Source organism: Myxocyprinus asiaticus, chromosome 9, assembly GCF_019703515.2.
Source record: "Myxocyprinus asiaticus isolate MX2 ecotype Aquarium Trade chromosome 9, UBuf_Myxa_2, whole genome shotgun sequence".
NCBI lineage: Eukaryota > Metazoa > Chordata > Actinopteri > Cypriniformes > Catostomidae > Myxocyprinus > Myxocyprinus asiaticus.
In genome coordinates this window covers 35,948,518-35,976,395 of record NC_059352.1, presented here as the reverse complement: position 1 = coordinate 35,976,395, position 27,878 = coordinate 35,948,518, and the positions used below count along the sequence as shown (strand labels likewise).

Genomic DNA, 27,878 nt, shown 5'->3' with positions numbered 1-27,878 from the left:
ATGATGCTAACACCTGAAAAGCAACATTTTTATCTGTCAAAAAGTGGCTTAAGCCATACTACCAGTTTCTGTTCTGCTGCTATCCAAAAGAGTGACACAATCGTGAAGAACTTGTGAAAGTACGTGATTGTGTATTTATCTCATCAAGGCGCCTATGTCCATATGCAGCTTTCAGTGAGTACAAATTAATTTCGTTCAATAAAAAAAGACTGTTGTGACTCTGCTTTCTGATGTCATTTTAGTATAGGAAAAAAGGAAAAATGCTTTGTGACAGAATCACAATGGATTTCAATCAGTGTTTGTGAAAATATGCAGCCGATTGCTCAAAAAATGTTCAGATCCGCTTGACGTTTTGTCAAGAGGTGCTAATGCACGCATCGACTCCCTCTGCCTGGAAAGTGTTTATGTTAATGATTCTAACACCTGAAAATCATTAGAAAAATCAGCTAGTGAGATGCCAGCTTAAGATAACAGAGTTCTCTGATGACACAACTGAAAGGTAGAGGTGGGCTTTAAAGGTGGACTATTATCTACCCCATTCCCCATGTGATCTGCAGCCTCAGCTTTATGTTCTTGGCTGACAGAAGTGGAACCCAACGTGATCTTCTGCTTTTGTAGCCCATTCACCTCAAGGTTTGACATGTTGTGCATTCTGAGATGCTATTCTGTTCACTACAATTGTGCAGAGGGGTTAACTGAGTTACCATAGGCTTTATGTCATCTTGAACCAGTCTGGCCATTCTCTGTGGAACTCTCTCATCAAAAAGGCATTTCCAACCATAGAACTGCTGCTCACTGGCTGTTTTTTGGTTTTGGCACCATTCAGAGTTAACTCTAGAGACTGTTTTGCATGATAATCCCAGGAGATCAGCAGTTACAGAAATACACAAACCAGCCTGTCTGGCACCAAAAATCATGCCACGGTCAAAATCAGTATAAGTCAGTACTCAGCACATACATTGAAAATGTCTGTTTCATGTTGAAAAAATGCACTGAAAATGTTAACAGATGAAATACTGAGAGAGAACCTTGTTGCTAAATCAGTTTTGATGTATACTGAAAACAGATAACATGCATATTAAAGATAGATAAGAATATACAGGTGCATCTCAATAAATTAGAATGTCGTGGTAAAGTTCATTTATTTCAGTAATTCAACTCAAATTGTGAAACTCGTGTATTAAATAAATTCAGTGCACACAGACTGAAGTAGTTTAAGTCTTTGGTTCTTTTAATTGTGATGATTTTGGCTCACATTTAACAAAACCCCACCAATTCACTATCTCAAAAAATTAGAATACATCATAAGACCAATAAAAAAAAAACATTTTTAGTGAATTGTTGGCCTTCTGGAAAGTATGTTCATTTACTGTATATGTACTCAATACTTGGTAGGGGCTCCTTTTGCTTTAATTACTGCCTCAATTCGGCGTGGCATGGAGGTGATCAGTTTGTGGCATTGCCGAGGTGGTATGGAAGCCCAGGTTTCTTTGACAGTGGCCTTCAGCTCATCTGCATTTTTTGGTCTCTTGTTTCTCATTTTCCTCTTGACAATACCTCATAGATTCTCTATGGGGTTCAGGTCTGGTGAGTTTGCTGGCCAGTCAAGCACACCAACACCATGGTCATTTAACCAACTTTTGGTGCTTTTGGCAGTGTGGGCAGGTGCCAAATCCTGCTGGAAAATGAAATCAGCATCTTTAAAAAGCTGGTCAGCAGAAGGAAGCATGAAGTGCTCCAAAATTTCTTGGTAAATGGGTGCAGTGACTTTGGTTTTCAAAAAACACAATGGACCAACACCAGCAGATGGCATTGCACCCCAAATCATCACAGACTGTGGAAACTTAACACTGGACTTCAAGCAACTTGGGCTATGAGCTTCTCCACCCTTCCTCCAGACTCTAGGACCTTGGTTTCCAAATGAAATACAAAACTTGCTCTCATCTGAAAAGAGGACTTTGGACCACTGGGCAACAGTCCAGTTCTTCTTCTCCTTAGCCCAGGTAAGATGCCTCTGACGTTGTCTGTGGTTCAGGAGTGGCTTAACAAGAGGAATACGACAACTGTAGCCACATTCCTTGACATGTCTGTGTGTGGTGGCTCTTGATGCCTTGACCCCAGCCTCAGTCCATTCCTTGTGAAGTTCACCCAAATTCTTGAATCGATTTTGCTTGACAATCCTCATAAGGCTGCGGTTCTCTCGGTTGGTTGTGCATCTTTTTCTTCCACACTTTTTCCTTCCACTCAACTTTCTGTTAACATTCTTGGATACAGCACTCTGTGAACAGCCAGCTTCTTTGGCAATGAATGTTTGTGGCTTACCCTCCTTGTGAAGGGTGTCAATGATTGTCTTCTGGACAACTGTCAGATCAGTCTTCCCCATGATTGTGTAGCCTAGTGAACCAAACTGAGAGACCATTTTGAAGGCTCAGGAAACCTTTGCAGGTGTTTTGAGTTGATTAGCTGTTTGGCATGTCACCATATTCTAATTTTTTGAGATAGTGAATTGGTGGGTTTTTGTTAAATGTGAGCCAAAATCATCACAATTAAAAGAATCAAAGACTTAAACTACTTCAGTCTGTGTGCACTGAATTTATTTAATACACGAGTTTCACAATTTGAGTTGAATTACTGAAATAAATGAACTTTTCCACGACATTCTAATTTATTGAGATGCACCTGTATTTAATGAAATATTATCAATATGATAGTATTTATATTATATAATTTTTACTGTATGTAAACTAAATTGACTGAATCACAAAATGGAAGTGGAACTCCATTGATATGAGAGATGTAGTAATGGGTGTTTAAGCGTTTCTCTTCACCATGCAGCTGGTACATTACACAAAGCATTTTTTGCTATTTCTGCCTTTCTTGTCAAGTGTGCTTCACATTATGAACATTAAAGCAGCACCACGGCTAGATCGCTCCAACATCACATGCTTGCAATGTTGACAGCATTGTTGATAGCCTATAAACAGAAGCTATATTTTTATCACGTTGCTCACTTACGGAGAAGTGGTATAACACCATTTGCATAACAGGTTTAGAAAGGTTTATACATCTGTAGCATCTTAAAGTGCTGTAAGCGATTTCAGCCATTCTACTTCCACGAGACTGAGCCGTTGAATTAGCCACACCACCTCTTTCCTAAACCCAGAACACCAAAGATAGCAAAATTAGCTTTATTGAGAGCAGAAACGGTTGTCAAAAACAATAGCAGTAAAATAGCTCCTTTAACTGACAACTGTTATGAACAACACAGCATAAAAATGTATTATGCCTAAATAATTCACTGCAACTAAAATACTAAGAGAACGCAAAATAACTGACAGACAGAAAGTGTCATTGTGCACGGACCGCAGACAGATTTTTGATCAGAGTCTAGAGCTGTCACAGAGATATGCATACCTTTCCATGAAAAAAAAAATCGCTTACAACACCTTTAAGTTCAGTAACTATGTGACAAAGCAGTTATGATTCAAATGAAAATTGTGTGCAATACCCGCAATCCCACGCTGAATTTCCGGCCCTGTTATGACATAGCTATGTGCAAAAGAAACATAAGAGCATCGTCAAATATATAAATCTGGAATATTAATTTATATATATGAAAGGGCACATTATGTAATATATATATTACATAATGTGCCCTCTCTATATATATATATATATATATATATATATATATATATATATATATATATATATATATATATATATATATGTAATGTTCATCTGAGGGCACATCGATATATAACATACAATGCCATTCTAAAATAACATTTTAATATACAAGACTTAATTTTATTTTATTTCTACCCCTTTTTCTCTCTTCCTTTCTTGTACATCATTCATAGATTTCATATGACGATAAAAAAAAAATATATGTTAGTGTTATTTATTAGCGTCACAGTACCAAAATTTCAGTAGTCGGTACTGATACCAGTGAAATTTCATGGTTCTCGCTACCAATTTCGATACCACAGAAATAAACATGTTTTAAAGTTTTATTTAATTTCATTATCAAAATGGTGTCTAATCAAAAATTTTTCCTTAAACATTTAAAAACTTTCAACAAGTAAAAAATAGAACAATTACTTATCAACATACCACTGCATTTTTAACCAATTTTTATTCAGTACAAAAGCACTCTTGCTTGTGATATATTGCTTAATTTTTATCACAACCATTATTCATTAATCATTTTTTATTATTATTATTATTAAAATAATAATCATTGTTATTTCTACAGTGAGGATTCCATTTTACTATACAGTTATATATTTCTGTTGCCATTTCTTCAATATGAGGCGTTTAGCTTTTATTATGTATCATGCTTTTATTTTGATGTGTATTTTTGATGGAAGTTTAACTTCTCCAGATAAACAGTTCGCTACATGGCCCAGTGTGATCATTAAAGCGCAAATGCTGTGATTTAATTATACAAATCATATAAAAATAACACTTCAGAGTGTATTAGTGCTCTGCTCTGTCATCTCTCATACAACGCAAATGATTCTCATAGTCTGTGGATTTTCCAGTGTATGAGTGGTCAGCTTCACACATTCATTTAAAGCTTATGCAGCTCATACAGACTAAGATCACACTAGGACACCTCACAATTTTAATTTGATTCATTGTGCATTTCAGTGTAAAAGGAGTAACAGAGCACACGCTCAAATAAGCATGTGAGCATCTGAAAGCAGTCGTGTGTCAGACAGTGTGTGGGTATCGAATTAAGTCTTTGCTCGGTACTACCAGTACTGTAGAATCACTGGTATTGTTACATCTTTTTTATTTTAGTACCGACTTGGTACCGAAGTACCGGTACTTTTTACAACACTAATATATATGTATATATATTTTCAGTAGTGATGAATCATACAGTCGCTATTTGGTAAGGTAGTGTTATATGTTACTGCTGAACAAATACATTTGACCTGTAATATTTTCATTAATATTATCATTAATTTCATATGGCAAAGGCTTTGAAGAAGATACCAGTGTGAGAGAAATTTATAAGTATCACCATTGAAAGTGATGCATACTAAAGTTCAGCACTATTTCACATTGAGTGAAAAGTTTTCATTCATATTATAAATTTTAAAACTATCGACCAAAATCTGCTATCGGCCTGTTTTCCCACCTTAGATATTGTTATTGGCAAAACCCACTATCGGTCAATCTCTAATGCTGACCCACCTGAAGATACAGGGTTTAGAGATTTATTATTCTATATTGAACCCAATTACACTAAACAGTCTTGCAAGACAATGACCTTGCACCTGGAAAAAAAAATTATGGGGATTGCAAATCATCTGTTCGGGTAACGTTAGACTTTACAGGCAAAGTTTCAATTACTACAGATGCCTAGACTTTACAAACTGCGAAGTCATACAAGATCCTTTCACTGCGTGTTCTGAGTAAAGGTTGTTCCAAAACAAGATCAAAGTGGCCCATTTGTCATTGAATAATGTCTCTTTTAATACCCTTTCTGTTCTCTACATTTAGTTGCTGATCAAAAACAATCAATGTAAATACTTGTAAATAGTACAAATTATGTTAGCAAACAATAAACATGTAACAAACAATGCAATATCTCATATTTATTGATTCAATACATGGATCTGTTCATTTTTAAAAGCTAAAATGTGATCAAAATGATGAAAAACTAACAAAATTTATATTTTTGTTATGCACATTGTTAGAAGGTCCCCTGTATAATTAACAGCATTAGCTAGGAGAGAATTTCTTTCATATGTAAGCAAAAGGGATATTATAACTGAAATATACCCATATGAATCGATTCCAATTGAATCAGAATCAAAAGCTTGTGAATCAGAATCGAACAGGGAAATCTGTATCAATACCCAGCCCCAGTAATTATTATTAGGTTTATTGTTAATATTATCCTATTGCACAGGTGAAAAATGTTGTCAGGGACAGAGTTGCAGGTACCCAAGCTATACCTCAAAATGTCCAGGGTGTGATCAGCTCAGGGGTAGGGGTGGGCAATATGACCAAAATCCTATATCACGATAGGAGTAATTTTATACCACGATAACAATATATAATCACAATATAGTTACATTTTTCTGAAAAATCAATAAAATTGTATTATATATTAAGCCATGTTGCGATGTGAAATTTTGCACAATCCAGTCAGTGAAGTAAATACTTTGTAAATGAAAACTTCATCTTATATAATTTCTCTTTATTTTGAACTTGACAAACATAGTCAAAGTAAAAAAAACAAAAACTAAATAAATGCCACATGTCTGATGATGTGCACCAATTTTCTTCTTTTTATTGTTGTTGTTGTTATTATCATTATAACATTATAATAAATTTAACATCTCAAAGCAATGCAAAAAGTAAAATAACTTGCACAAAACACAGCTGCGTGTGTATGGATGGGAGGCATGTTTGGAGCGCGGGATGAATGTCATTGAATTTGCTTTGATGGTGGCTCAAGTGAAATTTAATGCCGCAGAAGTAGATTCAGTGTCATTTTTTCTCGTGTTCTAGACAAGCTTTTCATCTAATGACACATGCAGCTGTCAGTGAAAAACGGTGTTTCATTATTTCTATCAGTCTCACGTGAAGCCGTGACTACTGATATATAGACGCACATGGATATATCAACATACACAATGTACAAACCTTGCAAATTGCTGTTTTCTGCTCGGTATTGCGCTTTCTAAAGCCAAACCAATTCCACACCACGGATGACGCACTTTTTCCTTCATAATCTCCTCTCATCTTCTCATTCAAATGAATTTGAGGAATGAGCAGTCGCTCCGCCTTCCTCCATTTATCCAACAGAGTGTGTAATGCGTACGTGTTATGTGGCAATTTTTCGTTACAGCGATAAGAAACGATAATTCAAAACGTATACCGGTTGGCAAATGTCTACCGGTATATCGCCCACCCCTGGGCTGCGTTCCATTTAAAAATTGTATCCCCTTCCCTCGCAAACTTCACTCCGTCTCATGGACCTGGATGTACGTCACTGCCTACGTAGCACGAGTGTCTATTACTGGCGGAATATGTGCAATGGGTTTAACTGGAACACCCTTAAACCTTGATCACTTGGAGCATGTTGAAGGCTGATGTCAATTTGTGGAATTATTTAGTGATTTTTGCACCTGAGAAAACAATGTTTTCGGAGACTGATTTCAGAGGCTTTTGAATCACACAGATAAATATATTTCAGTTTTAACCAATTCTTGAACTTTATTTTGGATATCTTCAACCTTAATCCTTAAACTTTTGATCTTCAGAATCAGAACCAGCTTTATTACCAAGTATGCTCACACATACAAGGAATTTGTCTTGGTGACAGGAGCTTCCAGTGTACAACAATACAAAAACAGCAGCAAGACATAGATAATAATAAAAAATTATACACATACGTACATACACACACACACACACACACACACACACACACACACAGACATACACATACATAGTGCAAATCTAATACAAATCTGTTATCTGTTATGTACAGTGTGTTGGGCCTCATGTATTCAGATAGAAGACAAAGGCAGGCCTAACACAGTCGTAAAAACCTAACTCAAGCCCCCACATTCCAAGTCGTAATTTATACTGATAAAAATCGCGCCAAAATCAAACAAAGGGAGTCCAAAACAGACTACAAATCCCATGAAGCCTTGCTCACTAAAGGATCGAACTCTCAACTCCTATTGGATGAGGCACACAACAGAACGTCCCTCAAACCATGACATCATCAGGAGTAGAAATACCTCTGAAATGCTTCCGGGATTTGCTTCCAGCAACTTTGTTTGCAGTGTGTAGACGCAGCTCATCGCTGCTCTCAGGTGCAACCTCGTGGCACAAGGAAGTAACGTCCGACTTGAAACTGTGGCCATACAATCTCCATCTCGCTGGATGAGTTGAGATTACTTTGTGTTCAACCGAACACTCTAACGGATCCGAAGGAGACCACCGAGCAATTCGCATCTTCATCCGTTTGCCTGCAGAAGTGAAGAGATTTAAGATTTCTCTTCCATCTTCAATCAAGTCGACATTTCTGAAGTTCTCCGCCAGCCCGCCGAGAACCAACAGCCGTGCCCGCCAACAAAGCGAGGAAACGGCCTCCTGTCATCACACGAGCCTCAAGGAACCGGGTCGGAATTAAAGGACGGATGAACACACATTCTGCATCCTCATGCGATTCAAGTAAGAGGTTTACGTCTGGGCAGAGATAGAATATTATAGTGTGTTATTCTTGTGTTTCAAGGTTTTTGCTTGTACAGTTTATGGACCGCCATGTCCGCTCATTATTAATACTCAGGGTATTAATTATCACAAATTTGTTTTGCTGTATTGTGGTCCAACCAAATTGGACTGTTGTGCATTTTCGCCATTGCGGGTGAAACCGGCAAACTGAGTTATCCATTAAAGAGTCAAAGAACGTGGGACTTTTACGAGCTGTCCACCGTCTCTGAGTGATAAACTAACAGCTGCTTTCTCTCCCACGATCGCGAAATCGGCTTTAGGGCGATCACTTAATTCTCTCTCTCTCGTACTAACCACGCACACACACACACACACACACACACACACACACACACACACACACACACTCGCTCTCTCACACACACAAACCCTCATGTGTTATATAATTATTTTTATTTCCATATCTAATCATATCACTGTTTAGTTTGTAGTTGTAAGTCGGAAGTTTATTGACTGCATTGTATTAATTATTAATTGATATTACTGCATAAATAAACTTTGTTTCTATTACAAAGAGAAGTGTTTTGCATATGCCTGCGTCATGCTGACGGGATGTCAGTGCTCGGATTCAAGCCTTCATTCACTGTTTTTTTTTTTCCCCGAAAATCGATATTATTCGGATGTCGATTTTCCTAAGAAAACAATCTAATATTGAGACTGTTATATTATCTGGTTATTAGTCCCTGATTCCAGGGTGGTGCCTCATCAATGTTAATCCCAAAATTGATTTTTGATAACTGATAATTATCTTTGATGATTGTTGAATTTGAATGATCAATAAGCTAGTGTTAATTTTAATTCATGTTTCATCGATGTTAACAATTAATGATTATTATTAATTATTAATTGCTGATTTAAAGGATTAGAAATGCTAACATTGATTAAAATCAATGTTCTATTGATTTTAATAATTAATAATTATCTTTGATTAATTATTAATTATTGCTAATAACCAAACCCGCTCCTAAACGTAGCGCACTACATTTACTGGAGCCCCATATGAGGTTTTAATGAGTTAGATTCAATTAATTAATTTAAATATTAATTAATAACTAAAGAAATAATTATTAATTATTTCTGATAGTAACACTGATCTAAACAACCAGTAAAGCCCTACAAGTGCAAAATACAGTCTTGAACATCAGGACACTCTTAATCCAACAAGGTAAAAAAAATAAAATAATAAAAAATAAAAATAAAAAAATCACAAACAGGTAAAACAATAACAACTTTAAAATATATATTTTTTGTCAATTTCCTGCACACCAAAAGCCATGGACCCTATTTAGTACTATGTTTTACAGATAAAACATATTATCAGTAGTATCAAATATATTGTTGGCCTACTGTTGCGCTGCACTCAAGCAAATGAACAAACAGCTGGCACACTGCGATGTTGAACGAGTGCTTAAAACAGTTTGCTGCATTTGTGAATGTGACAGAAAGCATACACATAACTTTAGCCTAACTAGTCATTACATATAAGGTAAAACTACATTGAATCTGGTGTTTTTATGAAACAGGGGCTATAATTTATTATCCTGTATACTGTATTTCCACTTACATCATCTCCGCAAATTCCGTGGGATGGTGCTCATGGAGATGGTGCTTAAGGTTTGAAGCGTTTCCCGTCTGAACCGTTCCTTTTTTGCGACAAACTTTACAGACTGGGTAACCATCAACGCTGCTTTAGCGGCGGAAATAATGGTTCAGGCTCGGACATGTCTGTTTGCTGCGCTCCGCTCGTGCCGCATTTCTGATGTGCTCTTGATGCGCTGCACTCGCGACACCGGCATGTCACTTTTAAAATTGAGAGACAGTCAAATGTAACATGAGGAAGGCGCAGTTAAAAGATTTACTTTATCTCGCCAAGTTTATATGATGCTGTAAATGTCGCAGATTCCGTCTTAATTAAAAAATAAAAAGTTCTGAAATTTGACATAAATCTACCCGTATTTATCCAATAAGAAGCCTTCACATTTGTACACAGAAGTGTTAAAAAGCCATCAGCTTCAATTTGAACTTGTTACGGGTTATGTTCAAACCTTGTTTGTTCACGTAACTGTCAGCTGTAATAAATTATATCCCCATTAAAATACGATACGTAATAAAAGTAGACTTAAGAAATGGCATATTTGCCCTGTGTAAATAATAATATATAGGAACTGTATCTAAAATAAATAAGGGGTGATAAATAAATACTAATACAACATTCTGGAAAAATAGACATTTATTCATTTTAATATCTTATTTCGTATATATTGAAACTTGACACCGGGCGATGCATCCTGAAAACGGCACCGTTAGATCGGTTTCATGCTGAAGAGCTGTTTAAAAGTACTTTTTTTTTCTCTCTCTCTCGTAAATGTAAACGAGTGTAAATGCCAACACCATCATATATGTCGAAAGGATTGATGCCTGTCAGCCAAAACATGAGCTCATTTATGTCATTAAATGAGTCTGCTTTTTTATTCCATCCGTTACTTCTTGTCGGAGACTGCCGTAAATATTTAGTTTATATGTAGGGTTACGCCCTACCTAAGTTTAATGGTGCAACGCTCAAATAAGTGCGTAAATTGTGACTTAGTGCCCATTTACGCCACAACTAGGCTAAGTTTTAACTTATGCACAGCTGGTGCAACCGGCCCCTGAAGTGCATGACGCATCTTAACTACAACAAGCCCTGAGTGGAAAACACACAGCGCGCGCACACAAAGATACCAGCGCGGGGAAAAGTCACTTGGTATCACTTTATTTTTAAATGCTGGTAACCGGTTATAACCTGTTAATACTTTCCAATAATTTTTCATGAAACCAAAGGCCAAAGGGTTTATCACAGTAAATTGCTGGAATTACACCACTTGTGTTGCCCGAAAAAACATGAGCTTTGATCCATAAGGAAGCTGCTGCATTAAACAGTTTGCCTAATTGCCCGTTATGTATGTCGCATTCTGTGGATAACGACCTTTTTAACCACTATGTATAATTACAACATATACAGTACATGTACGGCTAATGCACGTGCAAGGAAAGCATTATTAGAGGTAAAAAGTAAATGTCTCTGCTTTTTTAAGTCTTCACTGAATTATTGTTAGATATGATGCATTAATACAGATTTGATGCTGCCTGGTTTTGACTGAGAAGCATATCTGTAATCAAAATTATACTTGAATTAACTGCTTATGATTTATTGGTTAATAAATTCACCACACCAGAAAAATTTAATGGCTTATTTTCACTTATTTTGGTGAGGCAATTGGCTCTTGCTAGATCTGGCAACCCCACAACTGGTATTTCACCCACTTAGCTCAGAGTACTGAGTAATAATGTTATTTGCCGTTCTTTTATTTTGTTCTAACCAGTAACCATTTGGAAAGGAGGCTGCAGAACTTCCGAACTGGAATGAAAAATAATGTTTTTGCTCAGAACGAAACGAAAAACATTTCGTTTTTAGTCCCTGATTATAAATCACATTTTAACGTTTTAAAATATATAAAATTCTACATTCAATCATGAATATTATATCATGAAATTATATAATATATAATAATGATATGAGCTATCAATGTTTGAAATAATGTGTACAATTTACAAGTAATAACATTGAGTTTACATTCAAGCGCTAAAAAGGTTACTGTCACTTTAAGAGTTCAACAAGCATGTCACAGACTCGCACACACAGTGTTCCAGTTTATTAACGAGAGAGAAATCTCTATTTTTTAGCACATCCGTGCTATTTGTGATAAAAATGTATATTTCTTTTTACTTTTTTGTTTGACTGTAAAGAACAGAAAGGATATTAAGACACATTATTCAATGAAAGTGGAGTGCAGCATCTCATCATTGATGGACAAACATGACACGTAAGAAATTTTCTGTTTTAATCTCATGCAATTTTTAACACCACATGGTGATTTTCCAGGTATTCCAGTACTTTAAGCACTTCAAGGACCTTACCCAAACCACGGGTGTAACGATCCATAGATCTGGATCGATGCATCGATCAAATAACCAACAATGCATTGTCATAGATTCAATGCATAAACATTGATGTATACTTTAAGATGAACCTTTATTTTGACACTCTCATGCCAGCCACGTCCGTACGCATTTCCGTCAGGCAATGCAGCAACCTTATGATATTCATCACGCTGTATCCACCTTATTTTTCAGCAAAACTAGGGCGCTGCCATTATCAACCTTGAATGTGGACCACTTCCAGTATAAGCCACTTCCAGCTATTTTAGCTATACAAAAATACTACATCATGCTGCTTTATATTAAAGGCTGGCAATACATGTCGACATATTATTATTAATTCCGATTTTCATAAACTCATTGGTTTTGAGCGCATATAGTTTTACAGTTTATTGCATTTTGCCATTTATTCATCACACACTATTGCACAATGCAAACTGAATGAAATCAGGCACTGACAGGACAGTCCTCAGCACCGGATGACACGCCCCCACAAACTTTACACAACCAGCAGTAAGTGTATCTTGTTTCATCTAGGCAAAATAATACATGTAGTTTACTCTCCGTTCTTTGTCAGAGTATTCTCTCTTTCTTAGCAGTGCATAGTAAACAGACATGCAGATCAGAAATTCAGCATGGCTTATGAAACATCACCTTTGGAAATAAATAAAGGCATCATCGGAGGTCATGCAGATATGAACAGAGGTTTACATGGAGATAAGAAACACTGCATCGTCACGATCTCGGTAAAGAAAGAAGCAGATTATATTACCGTCTCTTTAACACAACACACAGCAACAAGTGAATGATTTACTTTTATTATAAACGCTGACGTTAGAAAATTATCGGACATCGGCACATAATTCTGCTGTACATCCTGTGGTTGTGTGATAGTTTATAAGCCAGTCCCATCAGGATACTGCAGCACTTTTGCCTGATTTATGCGACCCAAAATGACTGAATTTGCTGCAGTTTTGCTCAATTTTTTTTTTTTTTTTTGGGTTGCTTTGTAAATGCAATTACATGTGCATAATAGCATAATATAATAACATAAGTGCATAATAACTGAATATGCAGTAAGCAAGCAAAAAAAAAAAAAAAAAAACTACACAAAAATACCATACATTTAGGTGGAACCTGTGGGAATTGGAAGACCCTTCATTATTTTTGTATTAAAAGTTTCTGACTCAGTCAATGCAAGAAAATGCATCTAAGGTTAAAATAAGACATGCAATAAATCTGTAAACAAAAAACACAAATGAGGATTCAATAATTAGGCCTGTTGCCATTATTACATTGTCTGATATTGAAATCTGATTTATGGTCATATACGAACAAATAAAATTAGAGTTCATATATTTGAGCATTTATACAAACTTAAATTCCACAAGTGTTTAAACTGTTTTTTTTTTTTTGTTTGTTTGTTTGTTTTTTTTTTACATATACAAAAATGGCAATTTTGCCATATATGCTGCATATATCTATATAAGTTCAATTTTTATATCAATATCTGAACATTTATTTTCAGCATATAAGTGTTCTGCATAAATTGCCACTTTCAGATTCGAAGCCTACTGTATTAAGCAATTCAAATTCTAATCACATTTTACTACACAACTATTGGGGATTTTAAGTGAATGCCAGGGTTTCTTTGTATAAACGCGGGTTTTTGTGTCTCAATCAAGGCACTCAGGGTGAAGATTAAATGTTAGCTGTGATGCATGTGTGCTGTCTGCGGTCCCGCGAAATTTTAGACAAGGATTTTGATAGTGAACACAACGTGGAGGAGACGAGGCGGAGACGCTTTCACAGTTACTACGGAGATTGGGATTCCCTCTGTTTTATGATTTTTTGCGGAACATTTGCGGATATTAAAAAAATTGCAAGCTACCGCAAATAATGCGGAGATTGGTTGAATTTGCTAAAATTCTTGCGATCGCAAAATCCTGCACTCTAAAAAAAATGCTGGGTTATTTTGTCTACCCCAATGGTTGGGTTGAGACTGTTGGGTAACAAAGCTGGGTTGATTTGACCCAATTTGGGTTGGCAGCCTTTCCTCGCCAGTAACCCAACAGTTCTGGGTTGGGGGTGCTGACGTGATTGAGAGCATCATGAGCATGCACGTCATGTTACACAAGTTCCAACGGTTCTCTTAAGTGTTCATGTTGTATCACTCCGGCCTTCTGTGTTTTCAGGGCTCATGACAGGAATATGTGTGTAAAATTAAAAAATAGCGGAATGGAGAGAGAAGTGTGAAATTGTCTGCTGCGAGGAGCGTGTTCTTTTAAATCTGGCGGGTTTTGGTTGGTAATTTCTATTACACCAAAACCGCAGATGCACGGGAACTAAAAACTTAAGTGGAGCTTAAGAGGAGTGATTTTAAAATGCTTTGAACGTAAATACGCTAAAATCATGTCGATTCCCTCACATACTTTATTCAGATAATCTTTCAGTTTGTGCGCCTCTTGGCGGCAAGTCTAATACTTTGGGTTTAGTTAGACTACTTTCGTTGGCGGATTAAACACATTTTTCTCCACAACTGAATGACACCCTGTGCTGCGTCTTCTGTGTTCAACGCTGGAGTCTGGATGCGAAAATGTAAGTAATATTTAAAATTGCTTTTGTATCCATTAACTTCTTTTCATTATAAATTATATACTACATTGGATATTTTGCTACCTAAAATATGATAGGGTGAAGTTTATCTTTTTAACTCGATAATTTTCTGTCAGAAAGTTACTTCAAAAAGTTTCCCGCCCTTTTTCTAGCTAATTATCGCTCTGTTTAGCTGTACATTTAACAGAAAACATATCTAGATATAGCTAACTGCGCTATGTAGTTTTTTGTGTGAAAAATTCCCGCTCTGCTTCTTTTAACGGCGTTAAGGTTTACATTTAATTGCAAATATTATCCATCAACCCTCATTACATGATTATTATAGAGCTATAAGGCGTTTTTACCTAATTTTCAGTTCTTTTTAGTACAATAGACCTGACAACATATTATAAATAGCCAGAAATACCTAAACACAGATAAAGGCTATTTGCTTCATGTGACGTCAAATTATTTTTCATTTGGATATAATTCAAATGTGGCCATAATGATAAGATGCCTTTTAACTGGTATTTATTTTCTTACAGATGGATGAATATGTGAAAAGTAAACTGACAGAATGGAATCTTGAGGAGTTAATTCCTAAATATGAAAATATGTATTAATTTATAATATTTTACAGGGTTCCTGTAGTCATTGCAAATAGGCAACTTCAAATAGCTACATACTGAACCGATCAGATTGATTTTAAATTCCATTTTACATGTAAAACACCACTGACTGAAGTAAAGGGCAGAAACATGACATTTAATGCAACCCCAAATTGTTCTGTCATCATTTACCAACCCTTAAAACATTCCAAATCTAAATCAAGTATATTATATATTATACTATATATTTTATAGAATTATATACAAATATTTTCTTTATCCACAAGGTCAGAATCTAAAAGATACTTAAAACATTAAATTGAGGGAAAAAGTCACTGTGACAACATGCCCCAATGGTGAAACCTATAAGGGGTGAGTTGTCACAGTGGAACATTGGTAATTTTCCAACATATTATTAGGGCCTAAATAATACATTGTGGTGTTTTTCTTCAAAATATTACGCTTATTTAAAATTTCACAGTTTGTATAATTCTTGAAACTTAAATTGAAAAGACAGGAGCATTAGGCTCCAAGTTCACTGCTTTCTTAAAGGGATAGTCCACCCAAAAATGAAAATTCTCTCATCATTTACACACCCTTTTGCCATCTGATGACTTTCGTTCATCAGATGACCACAATTTTTAAAAAGGTATATCAGGCATTAAGTCAATGGGTCCAAACACTTTTAATGTCCAAAAGTCTTTAAAAGTTAAAGGAAACTACAACTTGCTTTGTTTCATTATATCTTTATCTAAATATCTTTGTTCTGCATATCTTTTCTCTTGCAGCTGAGAAGACTGATCAAGAAACTCTCGTCCTTCTAGATGACGTCACACTAACCTCTCTTATCCCGGTTATTGGACTTTGTCGAATATTCCAGAAGTACCTCGGGTGCTTGACATAAGTGCAAGGCTTTAGGTGTAGAAGGCATGGGTTACATCTGCTTTAAATGCAAAAGGTCTTTGGGACCTGATATCAGTGTTTTTTTTTGTTTTTTTTTGTACATTTGAGAGTTTCACATCATGTATTTTCTACATTTAGTTACTTTCAGTGTGCTCAAGCTGGATGTTATCACTCATTCAGAAATAGTTTACTGAAAATTTGAAGTTCCAGTTCTAACCAGGGAGATAAAGTTATATTTTCTTTTAAAGGAATCAAGAACAGTGCCTGATCCTGGCACTGCTACCAGACAAGAACCCATAATACTAGCAAAAAAACAACATGGCCCTGAGCACAGGATATCTGTGGAGCAAGCAGCAACATTTGTAGGTTTACTTTTTCTGATCAGTCTAGACAAGACCAGTCTGTTTTTATGAATGAATTAACAAAACCTGTTTTAATTCAGATATTTTTGAAGCAATATGTGGGGTTATGTAAACTTTTTCTTTTTAGAATGTAAGAGACATTGTGATGGTGCATGAAAAATGTATTCAGTTATGGCCATACGAGGTGCTACAACTAAAAAAAAAATTATGGTTATACCTTCTGCTGAACTTAAGTGGAAATCTCTGTCTGGGGCACTGGAGTAACAGATCTTCACATTTGTAACCAAAACTTTCGCATTTTTTTTTTTTTTCCAGGAAGCATGGTTCAGTCCAGGTCAAAGTCACAGATCTGCCACAGGCTTCCTTGAGGAGCATCTTCAGAATGTACGGAAAAGGCTCCACAGAGGAAGACAGACTCCTGGTTTATCAGATTAATTTAGAGAAAGCACCAGATTGGTTTTGCCAGGTATATATAAAATAGGTTTTGATTGTGCTTGTGATTTCCTCTTTAAGGGCTGTTTAGATATCCACAATATTGATGGGTTGTGTGTGTGTTAGGGATGTGTGCAACAACTTAAAGGGGCAATATGTAACAATTTTCATGTAATATTCGCCCTTTTTTTGCCAATGTGTGAACGGCTTGTAACGCAACTTAAAAAATGAGCCCTTCCCGGACTTCCTAGGTTGCCAATTAAAGCCTGTAGACTGATTTTCATGCGAAGGGAGCGGGTCGTTTTTGCCGGGAAAATCAAAAGGATGTGACATTTATGCGTGCTCCCGAGAGCCTTGCCTCAGTGCTTCTCTTCTGCTATTCAAGAGCGACAACAAACAAACTGCAACACTAGGTAACATTATCTTAGAGATGGAATCCAGCAAACAGCCGGCTCCCAGCACAACTGCAGCCAGCTACCTGTTGCTCGTGCTCACACTCATGCAGACACTTTTTTGGGCTTACGCGAAGTCTGTGTTGTGCTGTTTGTTGACATTAGTGGATTCAATCTCCAAGCTAACATTTGCTAGTGTTGCACACTGTTTTTCGCTGTAGAAGAGCAGAGAGGCACTCTCGGGAGCGCGCATATATGTCAGATCCTTTAAATTTTCCCGGCAAAACCGACCCATTCCCTTCACATAAAAATCAGTCTACAGGCTGTTATAGGCAACCTAGGAAGTCGGGGAAGGTCTCATTTTTTAAGTTGTGTTACAAGTTTGCCAAAAGAGAAAAGCAGGCTCTTCATTTGCTTTCTGGTGTAGACACTATGTCAGCAGGTATTTTTCCTTTTGGGTCAATTATTCCTTTATAACACCATTTCATACTTACAGATTAATTGCGGTCAGGTTTTATTAAAGATGCACTCAGCGATTCCTGAGAAACACTGTTGATATTCGAACGCAACTGCCAAAACAAACACACCCCTCCCTTCAGTGCTATTTTGGAAGCTCTGCCCCCCAAATCCTCTCGGAGTCTCTCCACCGCTGAAAGGCCTCGCCGATGTTGACGCAGTTCCTAGCCCTCGACTTATGATAATCCTTCTTTTTTAGTTTATATTCGTCTGACCTTTTTCTCTTGGTCTGCCGTTTGTCCTCCTTGGAGTTTAGAAAGTTTGCATCAGCCAGATTTCTAATGAATTTCCCTCTCTCTCTCTGCCCCTACCCCCCATCCTGTGCACGTGCAAGAACTACCCCCCCTGTTGCTGATTGGCTGGAGTAGTGTTGTGTAGATCTGTCCACTCAACTTTGTTTTTGTCCCATTTACAGCTAACAGACTGTGAGGAGATATTTGCAGAATTTGACAGTGTGTTGGATTAGAATTACTGAGTGCACCTTTAACATGACTTTTTGTTAACATTTTAAGTGATTTGTTAACATTTTTGTTTGTTTTCATTCTAAAGACAAACAGAGTGACATCGCTTTACTGGTCCTTCCTATGGTGCTTCCAACGTCTGTCTACAAGATTGGAAGGAAAATGTTTAGACCAAGTTTCATAGAAACCAGGAAGGCCTTCATAGACATACAGCCTGTAAGTTAACAGTTATTTCTAAAAGCATTGTACTCTACATATACAATGCTCTGATTTTGCAGTTAATGACTCCTAAAGCTTACAAAAGCACCCAAACATTTCTTAGTATTCACTTAAAGGAACAGTTCTGCAAGAAATTAAAATTCTGTTTTTTATTCTCCCTCTTGTCGTTCCAAACCTGTAAGACTTTTGTTCAACTTTGGAACATAAATGAAGATATTTGAAGAATGTTCTCAGCTGTTTTTGTCCATATAATGAAAGACAATGATGATTTGTATTTTCACGCTTAAAAAAGGACATAAAGATTAGACAAATTAGATTGATTATTGATGACTATACATGCTCAAATCTCTCAAGTCCGGATAAATGGGCAGGGTTGCATTAGGAATGGCATCCGGTGTAAAACGTACCAAATACAAGATGCGGATCATCCGCTGTGGTGACCCCAATGGGAGCAACCAAAAGAAGAAGATACACGCTCAAATCAAATCACTACACCGATCAGCAAACACACATAACACATACAAAATGACATCACAAACCTCTGCTAGTATCAAACCTCACTGATTCTCAGTGACGTCATGATGTCATAACATTATGTTTGATTTAATGGCAGTGTTGTAGTTTTTGTATACACAAGTTAGAATGAGTGTCATATTTGATTTGAGAGTAAATAATGACTTACAAAATTTAAGTTCATCATATAAAATGATTGTATTGCTACAGAACACTTCTGATATACGATTTGAGCCACATGGAAAACTTGTCGTTTTTGGACCTTGAAAGTTTTGTTTTGGTTGCTTTCGATTACATGGACAAAAACAGTTGAGCTCAAATATCTTCATTTATGTTCTGAAGATGACCAAAAGTCATGGAGGTTTGGAACAATGTGAAGGTGAGTTAAATGATGACAGAATTTTCATTTTTAGGTGGACTATTCCTTTAAATCATTATTTGCTCTCAAATGAAAAAAAATAATAATTTATCAATTCAAGCCCTAATCAAATATGGGGAAATACCAATAACTTCAAACATTGGTTCTTGTCTCTCCTGAGACCAAATGTCATGACATAAGAACCAGTGGGAATTTTATTGATGTAGCCACCATGTTGGATTTCAGCATCGTATACTGGCTGTGCAGCATACAAAGTACTTGTGAGTCACAAGAACTACTTCAACGAAACTAGAGTGCTTTAAGCATAATGACCAAAACTTCTTACATTGATGCAGAATTACAGTATATTTTGTTTTATTTATTTATTTTTTCTTTCCAGATTGGTACCAATATGGCTGAGTACCTGCGACTTGCGAAAAACACCACCGAATTTCCATATGTCCTGATGCTTGGAGACAACAACCAGTGCTTTCAAGCCTTTGTTGTTATAAACGGAGAAGCACTTGAGCAAAACACATTGCTGGCAGCAGATGTTTGCTTTAAGGCATTCTACACCTTAGATGTCAATTTCCCCAAACCGTGTTCCCCAGTGTGGGAATTTTTACAGATTGTGGTGTATGGACTTCCTGGATACGAATCCCCCGCTATAAGGATTCTGCGAGCATATATTTCTCATACATCTGTCTAAACTTCTTATACTGCTGTAGATGTTCGCATTTAATGCATTCTACACATCCGGTATCAATTTTTCAAAACAGTGTTTTCATCCTAATCATTTAATTTTTATTTTTTGTATGTTGATTGAGTTTTGTCAGTGCAGAGCCAGGGTCAAGGGCAAAAAAACTGTTATGAATTGTTTAAGAATTCATATTTTTCCTATAACTACAAAAAATTTATTATTTTGACTGTGTTTTCCTGTGCTTGTTGCTCAGCTTGTAGTGCATTATATTAGAAAGATTGGTTGAAGTTAATTTTTTATCCTTCGTAATTGCACTTAATTTGCACAAACTCGTGCACACACACTGAAAACTGTTTTTAGTTGTGCATATTGTGTACATTTCAGGGTGTTCTCGTCAATAACTCTTTACCATTTTATTATTATATGTTGCTTCTCAGGTAAATGTATCATGTCTCAAGGATTTTTAGATATTTTAAAATATTTAAATATTTAATATGCAAACTCATTAAGAGTGAGAAAGTCATAGCAGGTTTTCCAGATGTATAATTTAGATGTATAATATAGATTTGTTTGTTGCATTTAAAGCTTTTTGTTGTATTTAAACCTTTATTTAAGTGTCTAAGCTTAAAGTAACCCTTTCAAAGGATTTCTTTTAGGAAAATGTAGAAAATTGTACCAAACAATAGTTTGCATCCCTGATATTATATATTCAACATTTTCTGAATAAAACTTTTTCTTCTTCAGTATAACTCCCCAATTAAATGAACGTTGTTCTAAAGGAGTTTTAGATATTTATATTGGATACCATGCCAAAAAAGACTATGGTATAATGGAATACCAACCTCACTCACCTTTTTGTTCTCTTGATTTCGATCCATCTTTAACTCGCAAAAAACAAACTGTCTCTTTTTAATAGAGCTGCCTATCGATTATTTTTTTCATGATAAGATACACACAGTGACACATATTATGATTCAATGTATCGTGAGTCATCACGGTTTCGAGTGCTTACACACTAGGGAAAGCTCAGACGGAGCATGTGATGCATGGGAATGAGAAAGTTCCATTTGGAAGTCATGGACCACAGAGGGAAGAGGCGGTCACGGATAGAGATGGCTGTTTAAAAAATATCTTTTTGGCAACTGTTGGTAAACATATAAAAACTCTTCTCCAGACTTCTCTCTCCACAATTACTATCTTTTTCGCCTGGCAGAGAAAGATAAGAGAGGACATGGAATGAATACACCGCAATGACTGCATGCATGAGTTTTTGTCCGCCATGTTATTTTAGATTTCACAGCGCAATGCAATGACACAGCACAATGCAACGTTGGATAAATTAATATCCATCCACTTTTTTTATTATCCCTGTTTATCCAATGTCACCTTGCATCTCGGGTTGCTGGAGCCAATGGCAGCTACCTTCGGTTTGATTTGCTTCATAATGCCTGCTTGCATTGGAAAGTAGAGCTTCTAAGCTTTCAAACGATACCTATTTTGTGTTGGTCAAGACTGTAGTTGTTAATATTTTGAAGATTTAGCTTTCAAACGATACCTATTTTGTGTTGGTCAAGACTGCAGTTGTTAATATTTTGAAGATTTTTTTTCTTTTTCTGGTAGGCCCATCCGAGCTTAAAGGGTTAACCTATGCTACCATTAGATTAACTTCTTAACTGAAGTGTACAGTTTAGCAGATACATCTGCTTCTCTTCATTTGTAGTCAATAATCAAAAACTTCTGTTACACTACTGCATAATGTTATTTTCGATTATATTAGTCAAATCTTTATCAAATCAGTAACATATATGTTTTATCTCACATCTAGAAATAACTATTTATTGAGGAAATTGATAAAAGAATGTCAGTAAGTCTGTGTCCATCGGAATGACTGTATATTTTTAAAAGCGAGTGAGCATTCAGATTTAGATTGGAATAAGTCATTTAGGGCTGTCACTATCGATTATTTTGGTAATCGAGTAATCTAATGATTATTGTTACAATTAACCGAGTAATCTGAAAAATTATTTAATAACTCAGATTGCATAAAGTCGAGGTGAAGTCACGTTTGGCTAAAATGCATTCATTAGCCTAAGTTTTAATGCAATAACAACAAAACAATTGTGCAAATAATATCTAAAGCCACAGACACCCAAAGCAGATCTAATATATATATATATATATATATATATATATATATATACAGGTGCTGGTCATATAATTAGAATATCATCAAAAAGTTGATTTATTTCACTAATTCCATTCAAAAAGTGAAACTTGTATATTATATTCATTCATTACACACAGACTGATATATTTCAAATGTTTATTTCTTTTAATTTTGATGATTATAACTGACAACTAAGGAAAATCCCAAATTCAGTATCTCAGAAAATTAGAATATTACTTAAGACCAATACAAAGAAAGGATTTTTAGAAATCTTGGCCAACTGAAAAGTATGAACATGAGAAGTATGAGCATGTACAGCACTTAGTTGGGGCTCCTTTTGCCTGAATTACTGCAGCAATGCGGCGTGGCATGGAGTCGATCAGTCTGTGGCACTGCTCAGGTGTTATGAGAGCCCAGGTTGCTCTGATAGTGGCCTTCAGCTCTTCTGCATTGTTGGGTCTGGCAAATCGCATCTTCCTCTTCACAATACCCCATAGATTTTCTATGGGGTTAAGGTCAGGCGAGTTTGCTGGCCAATTAAGAACAGGGATACCATGGTCCTTAAACCAGATACTGGTTGCTTTGGCACTGTGTGCAGGTGCCAAGTCCTGTTGGAAAATGAAATCTGCATCTCCATAAAGTTGGTCAGCAGCAGGAAGCACGAAGTGCTCTAAAACTTCCTGGTATACGGCTGCGTTGACCTTGGACCTCAGAAAACACAGTGGACCAACACCAGCAGATGACATGGCACCCCAAACCATCACTGACTGTGGAAACTTTACACTGGACCTCAAGCAATGTGGATTGTGTGCCTCTCCTCTCTTCCTCCAGACTCTGGGACCCTGATTTCCAAAGGAAATGCAAAATTTACTTTCATCAGAGAACATAATTTTGGACCACTCAGCAGCAGTCCAGTCCTTTTGTCTTTAGCCCAGGCGAGACGCTGAAACCCATGTCTTGCATACGTCTGTGCGTAGTGGTTCTTGAAGCACTGACTCCAGCTGCAGTCCACTCTTTGTGAATCTCCCCCACATTTTTGAATGGGTTTTGTTTCACAATCCTCTCCAGGGTGCGGTTATCCCTATTGCTTGTACACTTTTTTCTACCACATCTTTTCCTTCCCTTCGCCTCTCTATTAATGTGCTTGGACACAGAGCTCTGTGAACAGCCAGCCTCTTTTGCAATGACCTTTTGTGTCTTGCCCTCCTTGTGCAACGTGTCAATGGTCGTCTTTTGGAAAACTGTCAAGTCAGCAGTCTTCCCCATGATTGTGTAGCGTACAGAACTAGACTGAGAGACCATTTGAAGGCCTTTGCAGGTGTTTTGAGTTAATTAGCTGATTAGAGTGTGGCACCAGGTGTCTTCAATATTGAACCTTTTCACAATATTCTAATTTTCTGAGATACTGAATTTGGGATTTTCCTTAGTTGTCAGTTATAATCAAAATTAAAAGAAATAAACATGTGAAATATATCAGTCTGTGTGTAATGAATGAATATAATATACAAGTTTCACTTTTTGAATGGAATTAGTGAAATAAATCAACTTTTTGATGATATTCTAATTATATGACCAGCACCTGTATATATAAGCTGACAGAGACTGGCTACTCCAGGTGTGCCCACCTATTTTTTTTTTAAATGCAAGATCTGGTGACGCCATACAGGGAGCAGACGTGTGAGCAACGAGCTCTGCACACTTTGCAAAATTTTTAATAATTTTTATGTGATAACCTGGTGAAATTCGATACAGTCAGTTACACATTTGCTCTTTGAGGTAAAATATGGCAAAGAAGTCAAAATCCTCAGGCTCTGGAGACATTAAAAAACACTTACGTGCTCAGGATGAAAGCCCCGTCAGACCTACAGACCGGGGACTCGATTTGGTTGGTGCGACGAGAATTCTTGCTGACTTGGAGGATCTCGCTGTTATATGTCGATCGATTACGGCGATGGAAACAAAAATTCTCTGAGTTAGTCACAAGAGTGATGGATGTTGAAAGACGAATTGATTGTCTTGAGTCATCGGAGAGGGAATTACCCGCTAATCCACCCGTGACCAAAGCTGATTTGGAACGTGTTCTTGGAAAAATTGAAGATCTTGAGAATAGAAATCGCAGGAATAATGTCCGAATTGTTGGAATTCCTGAGCATGAGGAGGGCAGAGATATGGTGAAATTCTTGGATGAACTCTTCCCGAGTCTGCTCGACATAACGGGCCGTGGGCTGGAAATCGAGCGAGCTCACAGAGTTCCGGCGGGTAGATCTACTGAGGGAACCATGCCACGATCGATTTTGGTCAAATTTCTGAGATCATCCGATAAAGATCTTGTGTTGCGCCAGGCAAGGAACAGGGGAGGGCTTTCTTGGAAAAATCACAGTATTTTCTTGTTCCCGGACTTTGTGATTTCGACAAGAGAGAAACGGAGTGAAAGAAACTCTTGCAAAGAAATATAGTTTTTGCACTGATGTTTCCGGCCAGACTGAGAATAGAGACAAAGGACGGTTGCGAAGTATTCACATGTCCGAAACAAGCACTGTCTTTTATACAATCTATGAGTGAGTAAACCATTGGGGTTTTTCTCATGTAAGTGGATTGACTCGCTGTTCATTGACTCTACTGTTGGAGGAAGTTGGGCATCATTTTTGTTTCTTTTTGCATTTGGTGGAATAACATTTTTCCTTAAAGAATCTTTTGCATTGACGGAAGATCGCTTCTGCACTGAAGTTCCCGGCCAGATTGAGATTAGACACTATGGATGACCGCAAAATGTTTACATGCCCACACAAAGGATGTCTTTTTTACATTTGGCGATTTGAGTAAGTCATGGTGTATTCTTTTCATGTGCCCTCTAGTGAACTTGACTCTTGATCACCCGAGGAGCCGGGATTCCTGTTTTGCTGCCGTTTATGATGGTTCCGCCTAGTGGCTGGAGTTTGCTTTGTGGAGTAACACTGCTTTGGGACAGTTTTGTGGATGATCCTGCATGTTCTTTGTTCTTATGCCTCCTGTTGGCTGGGGTTTGATTTGCGGAGTTTTTCTGCGGGACACTGGAATGATTACGTCATCTGCTGCATTCATAAGCAACCGGTTCACCATTCATCTGTTTGACTGTTCGAGGACACTGAACGGTTTATAGCGGCTGGAATTTTGTTCTGTGGAAGAACACATCTTTGAGTCAGTTCTGTGAATGAATCTATACGTTACGTGTGTTTATGATGCCTATTGGCAGAGGTTTGTTTTACAAAGTATTTTCTGTTATGTAATTTTGCCTTACAAATTTGTGAGGCAAAATTGAGCAATCCGATGGCAAATTTGTCGTGGGGGATCTTGCAGGCGTGCATGGACCTTTTGAGTTTGAAGGGACTGACGCCGGTTGGCGCTCTCGTGCACAGGGTTAATGCGCACGTTTTCCTTTTGGGGGGGGGGGGGGTTCAGGGGGGAGTTTGTGGTTTGAATGTTGCACTAATGGGAATTGTGGCCTGTATAATCTTGTTTTTGACACACATTTTTTTTCTTTCTATTATATCAAGATGTCAGTCGTTAATATGAATGGATTATCCCTCTCAACATGGAATGTGAATGGGCTGGGGCACCCCATAAAAAGAAGAAAGGTTGTTACTTTTCTTAAGTGTAAGAAATATGATATATTGTTTCTTCAAGAAACACATCTTTCCCCACAGGAAGCTGAAAAATTTGGGAAGATATGGGGTGGACATGTTTTTGTTTTTTAGTGCTGGCTCAAGAAAGATCAGGGGAGTTATTATATTGATAAACATCTACAATTCAAATATCTTAAACAGATTAAGGATAAATTAGGAAGAGTCATTATTGTTTTAGTTGAAATTCATGGACAAAGTCTGATTTTGGCTAATATTTATGCACCTAATGCTGATGACCAGGGCTTTTTTTATAAATCTTGAAGGGATGTTGCAAACCGCTGGCACCCCTTATGATATAATATTGAGAGGAGACTTTAATCTTTCGATGGACTCAGTTCTTGATCATAGTGAAGCGAAAGTGTGTAAGCCCCCTAGAGCAACAGTGACACTTCACAGGATGTGTAAAAATCTTGGTCTTGCAGATATCTGGTGACTTTTGAACCCATCTGGTAGGGACTATACATTTTTTCATCAGTTCATAAAATCTATTCTAGAATAGATTTTTTTTTTATATATATATATATATATATATATATCCAAGTCCCTCATTTCATCTGTAGTCGATTGCTCAATTGGAAACATCTTAGTCTCAGATCACGCCCTGGTGAGTTTAGAGATGTTGCCACATACGGAAAAAAGAAATCATATAGTTGGCGCTTTAATGTATCCCTTTTGCAAAATCCTGATTTTCAACAAATGTTAAAGGCTGAAATCAATGTTTATATGGAGACCATCTGGTCCTCAGTATCCTCTGTGGGCGTGGCTTGGGAGGCACTTAAGGTGGTTCTTAGGGGTCGGATCATACAGTATGCCTCATTCCTCAAAAAATCCAAAGCACAAGAACTTGTGGAATTGGAAGGGAATATTAAAAGGGCAGAGGCAGAGCTGAAATGTCGTATGTCGTCTGATGGCCTCAGAGAATTGACCCGATTGAAATATAGATATAATGCTATTTTGTCGCAGAAAGTGGAGTTTTGGTTATTCAGGGCAAGACAGTCATACTTTGAGTCGGGGGACAAAGCAGGGAAGCTTTTAGCTAGATATATAAAACAGAGTGTCTTTTTCTACCATTCCCTCAATAAAATCTTCTGCCGGTGAAATATTTACCTCAACCAGTGATATTAATAATGCTTTTAGGGAGTTCTATTTTGATCTCTATAGTTCCATGTCTTCATCTACTGATGAAGATATTGGAAAATTAGTGGATCCATTAGAACTCCCTAAACTGACGACCGAGCAAAAAAACTCTCTTGATTCTGAGATAACCTTGGAGGAGCTTGACGAGGTAATTAAGTCCCTGCCTACAGGCAAAGCTCCGGGGCCAGATGGATTTGCCGCTGAATTTTTTAGATCTTGTGCAACAGAATTTGCTCCAATTTTGCTAGAAGTTTATACAGAAGCATTAAAGAATGGAAAGCTTCCCCCAACCATGACACAAGCCCGGATCAGTCTGATTCTTAAAAAGGACAAAGATCCAAGCAAGTGTAAAAGTACCAACCCAATTTCCCTGATCCAGTTAGATGTAAACATTTTGTCAAAAATCCTGGCTAACCGATTAAGTAAAGTTATGACATCTCTTATACATATAAATCAGGTGGGGTTTATTCATGGCCGTAGCTCTTCTGATAATATTAGGCGTTTCATCAATATCATGTGGTCAGTGGTGAATGATCAGACTCCGGTCGCTGCCATCTCACTCGACGCTGAAAAGGCATTTGATATGGTTGAATGGGATTATCTT

General features: G+C 37.0%; 1 protein-coding gene and 1 long non-coding RNA gene across 3 annotated transcripts in view; one reads left to right on the top strand and one right to left on the bottom strand.

The window, feature by feature from the left end:
• LOC127446046 (histone-lysine N-methyltransferase SETD5-like) overlaps positions 1–27,878 on the bottom strand; it is a 135,164-nt gene that overhangs the window by 68,823 nt on the left and 38,463 nt on the right. Inside the window, exon 2 of one of the 2 annotated variants that reach the window (XM_051706664.1) lies at positions 24,311–25,630. The exons of the other annotated variant lie outside the window; for it this stretch is intronic. The gene's annotated coding sequence lies outside the window, so the exon portion shown is untranslated. The remainder of the gene's footprint in view (positions 1–24,310; positions 25,631–27,878) is intronic. 2 annotated transcript variants of the gene reach the window in all.
• On the top strand, positions 15,742–21,048 carry LOC127446066 (uncharacterized). Its single transcript, XR_007898137.1, has 4 exons — positions 15,742–16,717; positions 17,033–17,183; positions 18,607–18,734; positions 20,009–21,048. It is a non-coding gene; the product is annotated as an uncharacterized LOC127446066 (long non-coding RNA).